This window comes from Diabrotica virgifera, chromosome 3 (genome assembly GCF_917563875.1).
Source record: "Diabrotica virgifera virgifera chromosome 3, PGI_DIABVI_V3a".
NCBI classification, from domain to species: Eukaryota; Metazoa; Arthropoda; class Insecta; order Coleoptera; family Chrysomelidae; genus Diabrotica; species Diabrotica virgifera.
The window spans coordinates 17,389,804-17,407,128 of NC_065445.1; the positions used below are offsets into that span (position 1 = coordinate 17,389,804).

General features: G+C 30.8%; 1 protein-coding gene across 6 annotated transcripts in view; it reads left to right on the plus strand.

Moving 5' to 3' along the window:
• LOC114328850 (uncharacterized) overlaps positions 1-17,325 on the plus strand; it is a 231,239-nt gene that overhangs the window by 95,184 nt on the left and 118,730 nt on the right. Inside the window, exon 1 of one of the 6 annotated variants that reach the window (XM_050646344.1) lies at positions 11,753-11,776. The exons of the other annotated variants lie outside the window; for them this stretch is intronic. The gene's annotated coding sequence lies outside the window, so the exon portion shown is untranslated. Of the gene's footprint in view, positions 1-11,752; positions 11,777-17,325 lie in introns of those variants that run through there. 6 annotated transcript variants of the gene reach the window in all.

Consider the following 17,325-nt stretch of genomic DNA (forward strand, 5'->3'; position numbering starts at 1 on the left):
TTAAAATTTATCGCACTTATTTAGAAACACCCTGTACTGATGACGAACATGGCCAGTTGTTAAAGTACTTAACTTTTTTATTATCCAACATAAGCGAATGAATCTAAAAACAGAATGTTAAGAAGACCCGAGGCTATAGTTGGGTTTTCATTTCAGTATTTTATAAATGCTAGAATAGTCCACAGGGTGATACGAACTTTGAGAAAAAACACAGTTTGATTCGTATACCCAGTATACAATGACAGTTTACCTGACTAGCAACAATATTATCACAGCGATATTGTTAATGAATAAGGCTATATCATGCTAAAAAATTACCAAATTTTTAAGTGGATCGATTTTTTTACACGTGAGTGTATTTTCATTGAACTGGCAACGATGCCCTAGAAATTAGAATGACACATTTGAGAAGACAGAACTTGAAAAACACGATTTTCGGTTATAAGAGTTGTAACAGTTTTTTATGACGCGAAGTGTACCTAAAGAAGAAGACTTTTTCAGAATCCCTTTTTTGGAAACTATTTTTGAATGAACCACATCCATTTAAAAGTAAACACTTCAGTAACGTTTTGATTTCCAAATCCGAATCAAAGTAAAAAACAAAATCTTCTGAACAACGGATGCTGCAATCAAACAGCTTCCGATTAATATAATATCTCTAATAACAAAAACAAAAAATTACTTCATTGGTAATAGTTCGACAAGATTTTAGCGTATAAAGATCCTGATCAAGGCTATATATACATATACACAATTCTTATTATTCAGTGACGCAAGAAAAAATAGAGGCAAATTAGATCGACAGCATTTATTTCTTATTATTTTATTTATTATTTATTTATTCTACTTTGCAAATTATACTGATTAATAAGTAAAACTATAAAATTAAACTATGTAATTGATTGACATTGTTAATTCTTGTATAGAATATATTATTAATTTGTACATTTTTTTAAATCATTATTTATTACAATAACTAACAAATTAGACAAAACTTTCAAATCAAGTACCGAATTTTTAAATAAAATCTGCACAAGAAATTATAAACGATTAGATAGACATGTCTATGAAATAGCAAACTAGAAACTTTCTATATTTATACATATTATACATAATCATGGTACCCGAGCACCATAATAAAATATGGCGTAATTGTTCAGACGCTGTAAATTTCAGTAAATTAACTGTGAGAATAAACTGTTTACAAGTTTACATCATGAATTTTATTGTCTTTTTGGTTTTTGTTGGTAAACAATTTATTTTGCAATGAATATCTGATTTTTAATAGTATATTAAAGTTTTTTATACAGTGATGAGCGTGCTAATAACCGGCAAAATAGCGCAAAAGATGGAAAACGTTTAAAGTTGTGAGATAAAAAGAAATGAAACTAGTCGAGCTGGGATATTTAGCGATATTAACATATAAATTCACATTATATTGATTGTCTCCCTCCTTTACACGTTTCAGAGGAGTGTGTCAACTATAAACTCGTCCGATACGTCTAAAGGTGGGAAACAATCAATATAATGTAAATTTTTAGGTTAATTTCGCTAGATTTCCTAGCTCGACTATATTCATTTCTGTTTATCTCACAACTTAATACGTTTTCCATCTTTTGTGCTATTTTGCCGGTTATTAGCACGCTCATCACTGTATATAGTTTTTAAAGGTTTTATACTGATTTTAAAATAACGTGCCTCCGGTTACTCTATTAACAACAGCGAGAAAAGCTTCCTTAGTGGTATTCTGTGGAATAAAAATCTTACAAATAAATAAAAGTTTAAGGCCATCGGTACATAATTTGCAAATATTTTACGGCTATCCCTACTTTTTCTGTCTTTATACGGCAAATTACGTGTAGTAAAATTCACACTGGCATGGATATGTAAACATTACTAGAATGTCATTCTACTTGACAATGTCATCATTAATTTTAAAGAGATGGCTTTTGAATGTTCTTGGATAACTGTTATTTGTATAATTGCAAATTATTAATTCAGTTAATAATGTGATAATTTTTTCACTTACTATGTATTCAGTGATTGTAATAATTTATATGTACAACAAAAACTAATACTTAATCGAGAAAAGAGGAAACGTGTTAAAGTGATTTTTTAATCATATATTGTTACTATGGAACGCTTCCATTTTTGAACATCTTTAATAACAAAATACTTAGACAAGGTGAAAACGGCGGGTTCGCTGAAAAATTTTTTTTCGAACAGAAGTTTTTAAAGCTTACAACTTTTTTATTTAAAGTTTTTCACTAGTTCTCGATGCGGCTGAGATAAAAAATAAAAACATAAAAATCCTAATTAGGCTCTAGGTGGGTCACATGACACATGTATATGCTAAACGGTGACCTATATGGAATTCGAATCGAGTTGGGGGCAGTTTTATACAACCCGGCTAGGCCCTTTCTCATGTTTTTTTCAAAATGTAACATGTACACATGCATTATGTCCCACTAAGTTAAAACCACATAGAAAACTTTTTATTATTAACTTTATGAAAAAAATTATTCTTTATAAAATACTGTCTATAGTCTAAAACCTAATATACAATCATCAGATATAAAATTTTATCAATAATATACGAGGTATTTTAATAAATATTAATTTCGCTGAAGAGTAAAATACATTTATATTTCATAATATCGAAAAGTGTTATTAAGAAAAGTTATTTGGAATTTAAAATTATGTTTTTATATGCAATTATATTCTTCTAATTAAAAAAACAATTAAAAATTTCAAATTTTTTCTCAAATTTTGGATACTCTTAGATATCTTGTTTAAAAATAGTCCTAGAATTTTTTACAATACACCATTTTAAAGTAAAGAAAAAAAGTTTAAAGAGAAATTTAAAAAATAATCGTAAAAAATATCAAAAATCATTAAAAGTATAAAATTTTGAAAAACCATAACTTGCTTAAAAATAGTTGTACATCCTTATACAATAGACCATTTTAAAGGTAACTGACTTCTCTTCCTGCTAAATATACCATTGTATACACCTAGAAATGCGTAGAAAAAATTTACAGAACAATGTTTGCGAAATAAAGGGGAAAATGGCCCAAAATGCTGTTAGCGGCGAAATTTGAAAAATCACATTTCGAAAACTATAAATCCTAGAGACTTCTGCCAAACTTCATTTTAAAGCGGAAGGATGGACGTATTTTTTCTTTAAAGCGATACCTATACCTATATCCCCGCGGAAAAAAGTTATGGGGCAAAAAACAAAATTGCTTTCATTCGTGTTTTTGCTTTATTTTGAGTATATTTTTGTGAAAAAAATATTTTTGACTTTAAAAGGTAATATTTCGATAGTAAATTTAACCTGGAACAATTTTTTTGTAGACGTCTTTGTACCAAAAGTGCATAGAACTCACCCAATTCACCCTGTGCCTAGGGACTAATTCACCCCTTTCTCAAAAACTCACCCCTTTAAATGGTAGCAGGCCGCGGTTTTTCATATTTAGAGGTTCATTGACCAAATGAAAAAATAAAACTCCGTTAACGTTGTAGTTCCTTTTAGCTCTCTTATTTTGAACATTGTCAATATCCTAACAGGGTATAATTTGCAATGGCTTTTTATGGAAATAAACATTTTTGAATTTAGAAAATCTCATTTAAGGAGAATTTATTTTCAAGAAAGTCGTCTGTTGAACGGTTTCGTATACAATGCGTACATAGTTTTTTCATAATATTGAAATGAATGAAAAAAGATGTTGGTACCCCTTTTCTATTGACTTTGTAACGTATGATTTTTCTGTTTGAATGGGGTAGCTTAATAAATGACTAAGTTTTACAGAAATAGGCTAGCTGGATATTTAAGAGACTGTATCAAGTGGACTCAGGAGAAGATCAGGCCATATTTGCACGCCCGAAATAAGACGGTACCTAATGAAGTACTAGAGTGTTAAGAAACTAAAGTAAAATAAGGAAAGAAATGTAAAAAAAAAGGAACTACTGACCCAGAAGATATTCAGAAGTAGTGTTGAGCGCCAGGGAAGGATTTTATAAATTCTTCTCCACGTGACCTATATTGCTGTACCTAACTAATACTACTCAAAATGGTAGGATAATAAAACATATATGTACAACCAACAAATTTAATGAAAAAAATACCTATAACCCCTATATACAATTTTATACAAACTAGCTAATTCCTGACGTACTAGGCTAGTACGCTCCTGTCTGCAACGCAGCTTTTACAGTAAGAAAAAAAATGTATTGAATTTATTACAACGACAGTTAATTATTGATCTACCTATGTATATACAAACTGACTATGAATGAGGATTAATATTGGCCGACAATCCCGAATCTGATCGGAGGTGACAACCTGACTACAATACCTGACAAATGGAATAAATATTAATAAATAAGAGAATCTACGCTAGATATTGTGCACAACATCGTCATAAATCATAATCCCCAACTATTGTAAATAAGGATATGAACTGGGAAAAGATTAAATTTGTTGAACAATGTTGAATATTACTATGTTAACTATATTGTTAATGAAAATTGAAGGTATATTATTATTAGAGAGCTTATTTTAAGTTATTGACACAAAAATAGTAATTGAAAAATATTATTAGAACAAATGACATGCAATTTTTTTTACTATAAAAACCTGTAGCTACAACTTAGGCGTGTTGCTTCTTCAAACCCTGTGAAGCTGATGGTGGGAGCGCCAAATAAGGTATCCTCCGTTTTCCCTCAATCCTTGGGAGATCCTCAACCAAATGAAGGTATGACAAGGAGGTACTTTCCCAGTAAAAAAAAAACTCAACTGCTATTCCAAAGAACCAAAAAAAAACCCATCCAATTTACATCCAAAAGAATTCCCCAAAATAATGTTTCATTCCATAAAGGCAAACTAAAGTATTGGTTGACTTAATTTCCTATCTTATCTTCTTTCTTCCATGGCTAAAAGAATAGAAAAAAAACCTATCAGCTGGTTTTCCTTGAGTACCCAAGAAACAGGGCCACTATAAAAAGGTGGATCACCTTATCAGAACTTGACAGAGAAAAAATCTAGGGAAAAAATGAAGTTTGATGTACATGCTTGAAGTTCATTGACCTTGACTGGAAAAAGCCTTTTTAAACGAATATAAGAAAGTATTTGGACAAGTAAATGTGGATCTTTGTAATCAAAGATTACTATATGGACTTATATAAAGGAGAGAATGAAAATGATCATTGATTCCAAACTTATTTGAGAGTGAAAATGTAATTCTAAGAATTTGTTCCTGTAAACGTAGATTAGAAGTATTTAAGAATTGAAAATGTGATAATTGAAGAGTAGCAATGCTTTTAATATAATCTAAATATGGTATTAAAAATGATTTAGATGGTTATTTTTTTAACAGGGAAAAGACATAAAAAACAGCTAAGTGATAGTTTTCATACATACCCATTGCTTTTCAAAAAAAAATATTGGAAACAAAACTCTTCTTTTTCACTCCACAAATCCAAAACAAAATAATAATAATTCCTTCCAACGTAAACTGCTCTGCTATAAACGAATATTTCAACCAAAAAATAGTATTCTTTAAACAATGGCCATGGAAGAAGTTATGGGTTCATCCAACGAGATTGGAAATTCAAGTGCCCATCCGCTCCGCTGGCGATTTGATATGCCCCTCCGTCGGAAGCCGTACAGCCACACGCTGAGACCAGAATTTCCCCAATCTAGTACCACCTTATATTGTATTTGGTCCCAAATTTAGGTAACCCGTTCTAAGCACGAACGCATAACTGGTTGCATACTTGTTAGGTGGCTTATAGGAATAAATATAATATTATCGTAACGATGGCACTCACCGTTACAACTTTCCCCAGATATTCTAGTTGAAAAATAGCATACAGCAGTATAGCGATACGCTTTTATTACTATTTTCGCTAATTTTAATTTTAATATTTTTTTCTCAAAAGCGAAACAACTTAGTCATTCGAAATTCACATTAAATTAAATACAAAAATGTTAAGAGTGACATGGCTTTACTCTGTCAACATCTGTTTTCTCACCCACATAAATTAGTTATATCAGACCATTATGTCAACAACTCACTTAATGCATCGAAATTGTTTTCTTAAAACTGCAAAAGTGTACGCCAGACCTAGTGATTTATTGACAGCTGGTCAAAGTAAAAGAAACACAAACATATTATCGTTTGTGGTTTTTTTCTTCAGTCACAGCTCGACAGGCATACGTATCGGGTCACACCCCTTGGCCGTCGCTAACATCGACCTTTCCTTCCGAGTGTCTTAAGCGAAACACATTTTTGTTACAACAATAAATAAAATATTTATCGTTCTTTTTATTACATTCATTTCAATTAAATTCCGGCAACTCACCCACCGGAATAAGCAGTTTGCCGCTATTTTTTAACATTTCGAACATCCTTAATTAATTAACTTTTGTCTTAGAATGTCACAAAATATTTACTAACAGGAAAACTATTACATTTTGGATATTCTGTAGCTCATAGTTTTTTGTTGTCAAATCGATAAGTTATAGATAATTAGTTGATTTATCCAAATTAACTTAATTATCTAAAACAATAATTAGTAAGCTAGTGCTAGTACTAATTTGTTTAAACATATTAAAATATACGGCGTTATAACTGCATAATAGTAATATGGCTATTTATATATGGAACGAGCATGACCTCAAACCAAATTAGTATAGATTGGTGTTTGATTTTCTGTAACAGCGATTCAAGGTGATAAAGATACGCCAGCTTATGCTAGAAAAACTGTTTAAAATCATCCGTTTAAGAAGTCTCATCTAATATTTGTGTCTAAAATGTAATTAATTTATTTGAAAGAGAAACCACTACATATTATTTTAAATAATTGATGGATTCGACCGTTACTTGATGGAAATTAATTTTATCTAACAATAAAACACTGAAAACTTTTGTTTTCGATACTTCCACATTTATTATAAATTAATGTCATTACAGCTTTTTCGACAGTTAGTACATTCTTTCACGGTTTTTGCTGTAAATTTTAAAGAGCCACTTGGATTGACATGAAATGTGGCATACCATAGCCACCTTTACTTAACAAGCCATGAAGTTGAAACTTGGCAACATCTATTGGTAGACCGACTAATTCTGACAGTTCTCATTTGTTTTTAAATAATTTTCACTTTATTTACAGAGAAACTGAAATATTTTACAATATTTCGTGCTCCAAATTATAAAGAACATTAAAAGGTATGTTATTAAGATGATTTTAGTTCAATATAATATATTTTTATATAAACTTGCGTGCATATAGAAATCCGTCCACTTAAAAATTTTGTCATTTTTAATGTCTCATATTTCCTAAACCTGTTGGCAGATTTAAGTGATTTTTATAATATGTTATAGCCTAATTCTTTAACAATACCGCTGTAATAATATTGTTGCTAAATAGTTAAATTTTTATGGTGTACCGGGCATTTAAAAAATACTGAAATTAAAACCCAACTATAGACTCCGGTTTTCTTAATATTCTGTTTTTTTTTTTTATTAATTCGCTTATGTTTAACAACTAGATTTGTTCTTTATCAATTCAGGGTGTTTCTAAATAAGTGCGACAAACTTTAAGGGGAAAGGAACAAAATGAAAAATTTTGACGCCTGTATTTTAAAGGTAATCATTTTTTTCGAATTCTGAGAAAACTAATAAGTATTTTTGAAAAATTTAAACGCAGAATAAAAGATTACTTTATTACCGAGGGCCAAAAATCCCTTAGAATAATAAAAAGTTTTTTTTTAATGACATATTTGAAACTAAAAATCACACTAAATTTTCTTAGTTTTTCACCCCTGTAACTTATTAAAATAAACATAGAAGTTTTCAGGGACTTTGGGTCCTTGGTCCTAACGTAATCTTTCACTCTGCGTTTAAATTTTTGAAAAATACTTATTAGTTTTCTTAGGATTCGAAAAAAATGAATCCCGTTTATATTCTTGTTATTGGTTTTTTTTTTATAATAAACGTTACTTACAAGGAATTACTTTTAATATTATTTTGTACAAACTTCCAATTAATAATATTTTCTTGTTCGACTCAAAAAATACTATAAATTTTACCAGAATTTGTACTTTAAAATCGTAGTTTCGAAAGCGGTAGTCCGAAAGTCAGACTACGGGCGTCATCAATTGCGACGTTGCCTTTTTCTCTTCATGGTTTGTAAAGTAAAGGTGGCTATGGGCATACGCATAGCTAGCATGTCAAAGAAAAAAAAGTGATATGGTGCCGATGTGTGCTTTTGCCCTGGGGGTGAGTATCACCCCATCTCGGCGGTGAAAAAATATATGTCCAAGGCAAGTCCCGAAATGGATAAACTGACTAATTTTAAGCAACTTTTGTTCTATAGAGTTTTTTCACCAAATCAATACTTTTCGAGTTATTTGCAAGTGAATATGTTCATCTTTCATCAAAATAACCACGTTTTTAGACGGTTTTTCGCAAATAACTCAGAACGTAAGCATTTTGTCGAAAAAATATTCCTATCAAAACTATAGCGTATAAAAAAGTGAAAAAAACGGTGGACATATTAGGTCTCTATACCTAGCAGAAGCAGAGTTCTAGCTAATGAAAAATAGGTTCATATTCGAAAAATATCAAATAGAATAATTCAATGTGAAATATCCAAATAATGAAGCATTTTTGGGGAAAACAAATTACAACTTTTTTAAAGTGTTTAAAAAAAGATTTATTTCTGTTTTTATAAAAAAAATTCTAGCATCAAATGTAAGCAAGTTACGCTCAAAATGAAGTTGGTCCCTTTTGTTTTGGCAAAAAAGAATCAGGAAGATCACCCCCCAATTAGCAACTTAAATAAAATTAATCGTTACCGCTTCACAAGCTACTTTGCTTATGTTGTGTTTATATGATCTGTGAGTTTCATCGATTCAAAGTGCTTATTTTTGAAAAAATTTGGTTTTAAAGTAAAATTTTTAAAAATTTTAATTTTGAAAAAATGCTTTTTTTCAAAATAACTTAAAAATTGTTAGAGATACCAAAAATCTTAAACAATAAAAAAAGTTGGCTTTACTTTTCTGAATACTTTCTATTTTTTTTGTTTTTCTAAAAAATTTGTAAGACAAAAATTGGTTAAGATTCGGTGTTTCTAAATTTGCATACACTCGTGATAAGTGACTCGTTCAAGCCCTTTTAACTACAGCTCTTTCAAAAATAAGGACTTTGAACCGATGAAACTTACAGATCATATGATCAATACATAAGCGAGTAAAAAACTTTTGAAGTGGTAACAATTAAGTTCATTTGAAATGCTAATTAGGGGGTGATTTTCCCGATTTCTTAGCAAAAAAAGGGACCAACTTTATTTTGAGCGTAACTTGTTTACTTTTTATGCTAACACAAAAATAAGCATTTTAAACACTTTAAAAAGTTAAAACGATTTTTCCCCAAAAAAGTGCTTCGTTTTTTGGTTATGGCACGTTAAAATATTCGATTTGGAATTTGACGAACCTATTTTTCATTAGCTATAACTCTGCTTCTGCTAGGTATAGTGACCTAATATATACACCATGTTTTTCACTTCTTTACGTGCTATATTTTTGATAAGAATTTTTTTTCGACCAAATACTTACTTTTTGAGTTACTTGCGAAAAACCGTCTGAAAACGTGGTTATTTTATAGAAAATTTAACATATTCACTCGCAAATAACTAGAAAACTATTAACTTGGTGAAAAAACTTTCTAGAACAAAAGTTGTTTAGAATTAGTAATTTTATCCATTTTCGGACTTATTTCGAACATATATTTTTCACCCCCGGGGTAAAAGCAGACATCGGCACAATATCACTTGTTTTGTTTGACATATTAGCTACGTGTATGCCAAATTTCATGTCAATCCAAGCGGTTCTTTAAAATTTAGAGGTTTTGACAAAATTAATTCACTTCATAGTAGTATTGAATTTACAAAATTTATCAGGCTGCGAAACAAACATGAGTTCTCTGTATGTCATAAACCTATCCGTACTGATACAACCATACATAATTCATCATCCCGTTTTCTTTATATAGGCCTACAATAACTAAAAAAAAATTCAGATAACTGAATTTAATAGAAAGAAGCTGTAAGTCAGTTATTAAAGTAATGGTTATGTTCTTGTACTAAATATTATAACGTTACAATTTCCCGCACTGTTAACTTTGTTCAGTAAAACATTTCTTTTGCCTGTTTACATGTTTTCTTGAGCATGTCGATACCATACGTATAGTCCAGGCTAATAAGGTTTTTTCCATGACACTCGAGCAGCCAGGGTACTGAAGCGTTTTTTCGACAGGTAATACCTATAAGAGCAAATTGTAACTATTTCCTGCGTAGGATCCGGCGGCCATTTTTATTTATAAACAATTAAGTGTCAAAAAATGGCATGTTCCCTTTTTTTCAAATCAATGGAAAACAGTGAAACTTATGGTTTTTTTAGTACAAATATCTTTGAGATTATGGAAAAAGCTTTAAAATGACGTATTACAAAGTTTGATATGCTCATTTATTGTTAATATAATTGCGAAAAAATGTCGGAATTGCAAAAAAATTAATTTCGCAATATCTATTGTAAAAATTAGTGTACAGCTTTGAAATTTTTGTCATAGAAGGGTTCTTTGGTGCTTAATATGTGATAAAAATTTCAAAGCGATTTATTCATTTGTTTAAATTTTATTCAAATTGTTTATCCCAGAGAGCATTTTTTGTGCAATAACATGTCAGAAAAAAATGACGTTAGAACCATTCCACATATGTCAAATGAAAGAGCATGAGCTATATTTTCAACTTGGTTTAAAAAAAAAGCGAATAAAAAATGCATTTATTAGTAATAAATAATTATGCAAAAGTATCGTAAATTTTTCCTTATAAACTTTTTATTTTGTTATATAAGAAATTATATATATTTATTACAATTTTTTATCAATTATGGTATAAATAACATTACTTGGTAGTTGTGCACTTAAAACAGGGTAAAAAAGTTAATTTTTTTTGGAAAAAGTTATTCAAAAACTGTATAAGGAAAGATTTACGATACTTTTGCATAATTATTTATTACTAATAAATGCATTTTTAATTTACTTTCTTTAAACCAAGTTGAAAATATAGCTCATGCTCTTTCATTTGACACCTGTGGAATGGTTCTAACGTCATTTTTTTCTGACTTATGTTATTGCAAAAAAAATGCTCTCTGTGATAAACAATTTGAATAAAATTTAAACAATTAAATGAATCGCTTTGAAATTTTTATCACATATTAAGCACCAAAGAACCCCCATTTAACAAAAATTTCAAACCTGTACACTAATTTTTACAGCAGTTATTGCGAAAATATTTTTATTTGCAATTCCGACCTTTTTTCGCAATTATATTAACAATAAATGAGTATGTATATCAATCTTTGTAATATGTCATTTTAAAGCTTTTTCCATAATCTCAAAGATATTTGTACTAAAAAAGTCATAAGTTTCACTGTTTTCCATTGATTTGAAAAAAAAGGGAAAAATGCCATTTTTTGACAGTTAATTGTTTATAAATAAAAATGGCCGCCAGATCCTACGCAATTTAAATAGTTACAATTTGCTCTTATAGGTATTACCTGTCGAAAAAACGCTTCAGTACCCTGGCTGCTCGAGTGTCACGAACAGGGTATATTTTTGTCTTATTACCCTGGCCTAGTAGTTTATATTATCAAAACTAAACGACTTTTTTCTTTGTTACAGGTAATATGCGAATCTGCTACATAATAGTTGTAAGTATAGTCTGTGGTATAGCTAAATGAATTTTTTTTATTTAAACAATATAAATACACCTAATCTACAAGATTAATCAGTATTTTTTCTTTAACCTAATTTCCCTAAAAATGTTTGTAAACTAGATGTCACCTGGTCCATCCTAGCTTTTTTTTACATGAAATGCCCACTGCTTTGTTGTGGCTATACAGCACAGCACTTACTCTGTTTTTCACTAATTGCTCACGTCTTTGTTGTGGCTACAATACAATGCACAACACTAACTAAGCCCGGCACAACTTCACACATTACACGAGCTCGAACGGTTTAGTCCTCTTGAGCCTTCGCATCTGGGGTTCGTTGACAAGAAGCTGAAGTGCTTCATGGTTGGGATGCTTATGGAGCCTCTCTTCATGTCTCCTGGCGACTTTCTTAATTTCATTTGGAATAGATTCGATTTTAAGATCTCGACGCAAATCGTCATTCCGATCATACTAAGGAGCACATACAATATTCCTTAATATTCTGTTCTGGAGCGTTTCTAAATTTCGGTAATTACTTTTTTTGGTACAGCCCCATAATTGTAGGCCATATGTCCACACCGGTTTCAATATCTGTTGGTAAGTTAGTACTTTGTTCTGGATGGAAAGTTGAGAGTACCTACCTATTAGCCAATACATACATATTTTTGTACTTTATCTTCAACTGTTCAGTTTTCTTTTTAACGTGCTCCTTCCATTTTAGTTTGACGTCGAGATTTAAACCTAGGTATTTCGCTGTTTTTTTATTAGGAACAACGTTGTTGTTTAGGATAATTGGAAGATTATTGATTTTCTTGTTAGTGAAGTTAATATGAACTGACTTATGTTCATTAAACTTTATACACCATTTTTTGGACCAGCCTTCTATGCCATTAATTGCATTTTGTAAGTTAATCGTAGATTCCTCTATAGTTGCTCCTATTGTCAGGACTGCTGTATCATCAGCAAATGTGGCCAGTTGGATGTTTTCCCTCTCCGGAATGTTAGATGTGTACAAAAGGTATAGTATTGGTCCAAGAACGCTACCTTGCGGAACCCCTGCATTTATTTGCTTTAACTCAGAGTACTCGTTTTCCATTTTAACTCTATATGTTCGCTGTTGTAGGTATGACTGCAATATTTCAACGAGTTGCATAGGAAATATTTTCTTTAGCTTCACTAGAGTGACAGGAGGTGACAGTTGAGTGACTATGGCGCCGAATTTGCTCTGCGGAAAATGTGATAAAACGATATCAAAAAGTATTTTTAAAATACAGTGTGGAACTTGCAGCAAGTATTTTCACCTACCCTGTGTAGAAATGGAAGAAATCGACGCCAAAGTGTTGCACCGGCAAAAGAAAAGCTGGATTTGTGATGTGTGTGATCCTGATAGGGTTATGTTTGCAGGGTCTGGGTCAGCAGCGTTGCTAGGTGACAAGGACAAACCCAAAAACGAGGCTAATGGAAAAACAAACACGGAAAAGGCCAAACTGCCAGTACCAAAAAAAGAAGACGCTGAACAACCTAACCTTATAATCGAATTAAAAACATTGGTGATGGATCTCCGAAAAGACGTATCTGAAATGAAAAATTCATTAAACTATCTTAACGAACTACTTGAGACAGAAAGAGTACGAGGCCAGGTACTATCTGAAACTGTTAAGGAATTAAAAAACGAAAACTGTTTCTTGAAAAAAGAACTAGGCTATGCATCATCTTTTATTAACACTATGGAATACCAAAAGATAAAAGACAACCTAGTTATATCAGGAGTCTCAAATCTCATTACAGAGAACCCAAACCAGGCAAAAGAGGTAGCAGCTTTCTCTGTATTAAAAAATGTTGATCTGAGCCTTAAGCAACAAAATATTAGGGCTGTTAGAAATCACAAAACTAAAAATGGGAAAAACTTACTAATAGCCACCGTGGATACTGAAAATAAGGTAAAAATTTTAAAGAATAAGGTTTCCGCTGGTCCACTAACCGGTCAGAGATGTAACTTACTTTGTGATACTAGGATCTATGTGAATGAAGAACTCACCGTTCACACCCTTAACCTGCTAAGGGAGGCAAATAAACTCGAGGAGAATGGATATCGCTTTGTATGGAGTAAGAATGGTAATGTATATGCACGAGTAAAAGAGGGGGATCCCTCTATAAAAATACATAGCTCCTACCATGTGCAGGCAATCATGCAAACTGAAGGAAAATAAGTATCCACTCCCCATTTACGTAACCCGTACCTGAAGTAAGTACTGATATCTTTAAAACCTTTTATGGAACCAAACACTATCTGTGATGAAGTACAAATATATGAGACGGAAACTCTGGATAATTTAAATAATATAAATTACTTTGATTACTGTGATCGAGATTTAAACATAATTCACCTTAACATAAGAAGCTTGCCTAAAAACTTTGACAACCTGATCTCATACCTTCAGTATCTTAATAAAAGTTTCGACGTTATTGCATTGTCAGAGACAAATAAAGTTGTAAACAAAATACAAAATCTTAACATACCAGGATATCAGCTGTGTTACAATGAAAGTGTAATAAACAAATGTGACGGCTTTATTTTTTATGTCAAATGTGAACTCTTAAAATCATTGGAAGTGATTGAAATTGAAAATTGTAAATTTCTTAGAATAGTTTTAAGTAAAAATGGGTATTCAGTGGGTATTACTGGTTATTATAGATGTCATAATGTAGATCAATTTAATCTAATTAGTGGCCTTGAACTAATCCACACTCGTTATAGTAAAAAATGCCAGATTGAGGTCTTCTGTGGTGACACAAATGTAGATATTTCCCCAACAAAAAATGTTAATAATCCCAGGTCTAAAGAGCTTATTTGTAGGTATCTAAATGTATTTTCTGTGGAAGGGTATAAGAGTAAAATTAATTGTTCTACAAGAATTGATGGTAACTCGAGATCCTGTTTAGATCACTTTTTTGTGCGGTCAGTAAATAAGTGCAATGCTGTAGTCTTAAGAGGTAGTCACTCGGACCACTATCCCATACTCTTGAATATAACTCTAAATAATGAATTTAATAATAATAACAAAAAAGGAAGATATGGTAAAGTGTTAGATAAAAATAGATTGCTAACATTATTTCAAACTGAGAGTTGGGATGATGTTATGAGGGAGCAGGATCCGAATCTTGCCACCAATAGTTTAATAAGGATAATTACACAGTTTATTAATATAGCAACACAGGTAAAATATATTAAATGCAAAAATAGAGTGAAACAACCCTGGGTTACGCAGGGGCTGTTGAACTCTATTCGGCAACGAGACAATCTAAATAAACTTTGTGCTAAAAACCCATTTAATGAAAATTTCAAAAAAGAATATATAGTATATAGAAATATTTTAAGCAAAACTTTAGGTAGGGCAAAAGAAAACTATTTTAAAAATCTATTTGATAAAAACTGTAAGAATGCTAAGGAAATCTGGAAAACTATAAAATATGCCACAAATGAAAACTGCAATAGACCTACTATTTCTAATATAGTAAGTAAGGATGGGAGTTTGATTGAGGATGACAGGAAAATAGCAGAAAAATTCAATAGCTACTTTAGTTATGTGGGAGAGACGTTAGCCTCAAAAATAAAAAAACCACCAGATCACATTGTAAATTCTTTAATAGAGCAAGGAAATATAAATAATAGCCTGTTTTTAAAACCTTTTTCGAGTGGTGAAATGGAAAAAATTATAAACACATTAAAAAACAGTGATTCAAACATAGGTAATGGTATCTCAAATAATATAATTAAGTACTACAGTAAATTTCTCATTAAACCTTTATTATACTTAGTAAATCTTATCTTTGAGCAAGGCATCTTTCCGGACGCACTGAAAGAAACAATAATTGTCCCTATTCACAAAAGTGGTCCAAAAGATATAGTTAGCAATTATCGTCCAATTGCCCTCACAAACAACATAAGTAAAATCATAGAAAAATGCATTAAGTTAAGATTATGTAATTACCTGGAGAAGCATAGTTTATTATCATCAAACCAATATGGCTTTAAAGAAAACTATGGCACAGAAGATGCCTTAATTAAACTTTCAGATCAAATTATTAATAGTTTCAACAATAAAAAGAAATGTATGGTCATTTTTATTGATCTGGCCAAGGCCTTCGACACTGTGTCACACCGTATATTGCTGGAGCGACTTAAGAAAAAGGGAATAAGAGGTCTTCCTTATAATTTGTTCAAATCTTATTTGGAAAATCGCTCCCAGAAGGTCAAAATAAATGAAACTTTAAGTGAATCAGCTCCAGTAACGTACGGTGTGCCACAGGGGACGGTTTTGGGTCCAGTGCTTTTTGTGTTATACATGGACTTTTTATTTTCAGTTCTCAAAGAGGCTAATATTATATGCTATGCAGATGACACAGCCATTGTTGTTTGTGAGAGCACTTGGGAAAAAACTCTTACCATAGCAGAGGAAATCGTGGCAAAAATTAAAAGTTGGTTTGATGTCAGTCTGCTTTCAATGAATATCGAGAAGTCCCACTTTATGTGCTTCACAATGAATGAAGCCACGTCACCAGAAATTTTAGCTCTTAAAGTACATAAATACACATGTAAGGATCACAAAAAATGTGATTGTCAAACTATTAAAGTTGTTGATAAAATTAAATACTTAGGAGTATTTTTTGACAAACACATGAAGTGGGAACCTCACATTGAATATATTTGTGGTAAATTAAGAAAAATTATGTACAAATTTTACATTTTAAGAAAATGTTTAACAAAGGATACTATCATAAATATATATAAAGCCCTAGTCGAATCTATCCTAACATATGGAATATGTACCTGGGGTGCAGGTTATTCTAACGTTCTATCCCCCTTAATAATAACACAAAAAACAATTTTAAAAATCATTTTATTTAAAAAGAAATGTTTTTCTTCAGAAGATTTGTTTATAGAAGCAAATGTAATGCAGATTTTTCAACTTTATATTAAAACCATTGTCAGACTCTATTGTAATAATAAGTTACCAAAACCCAGCTCAAACCATCAATTTCTAACTAGATTTACTACTAATAATATGTTAACGACTACTACACCAATATATTACAAGGCTGTTCAAAAAAGCTTACTCTTCACAGCTCCAAAAATATTTAACTCTTTACCTCAAGAATTTAAAAATAAAAAATTTATTAAGATAAAGAAATCACTTTCTAGCTGGATAAAAAATATAAAAATAAATAACATATTCTAGTAATAATGCAAAACTTTATAGAACATAGACATAGTCTTTTGTAAATCTTTATTAGGTTAAGTGAATTTTCTCTTGTTTTCTTAATAATCAGTTACCTCCATTAGATTAATTTTATTGATTATAATAAATAGAATAAGTACACACACAAACAATATGTTCATCGTGTACTTAGCATCTAAGTTTTTGCATGTAAACTGATTTTTTCTTGAAATAAAATTATTTTTATTTTATTTTTTATTTTATTAACAGACCGTCGTGCCACACTTTGTCAAATGCTTTTGCGATATCCAGGAATACTGCTGAACA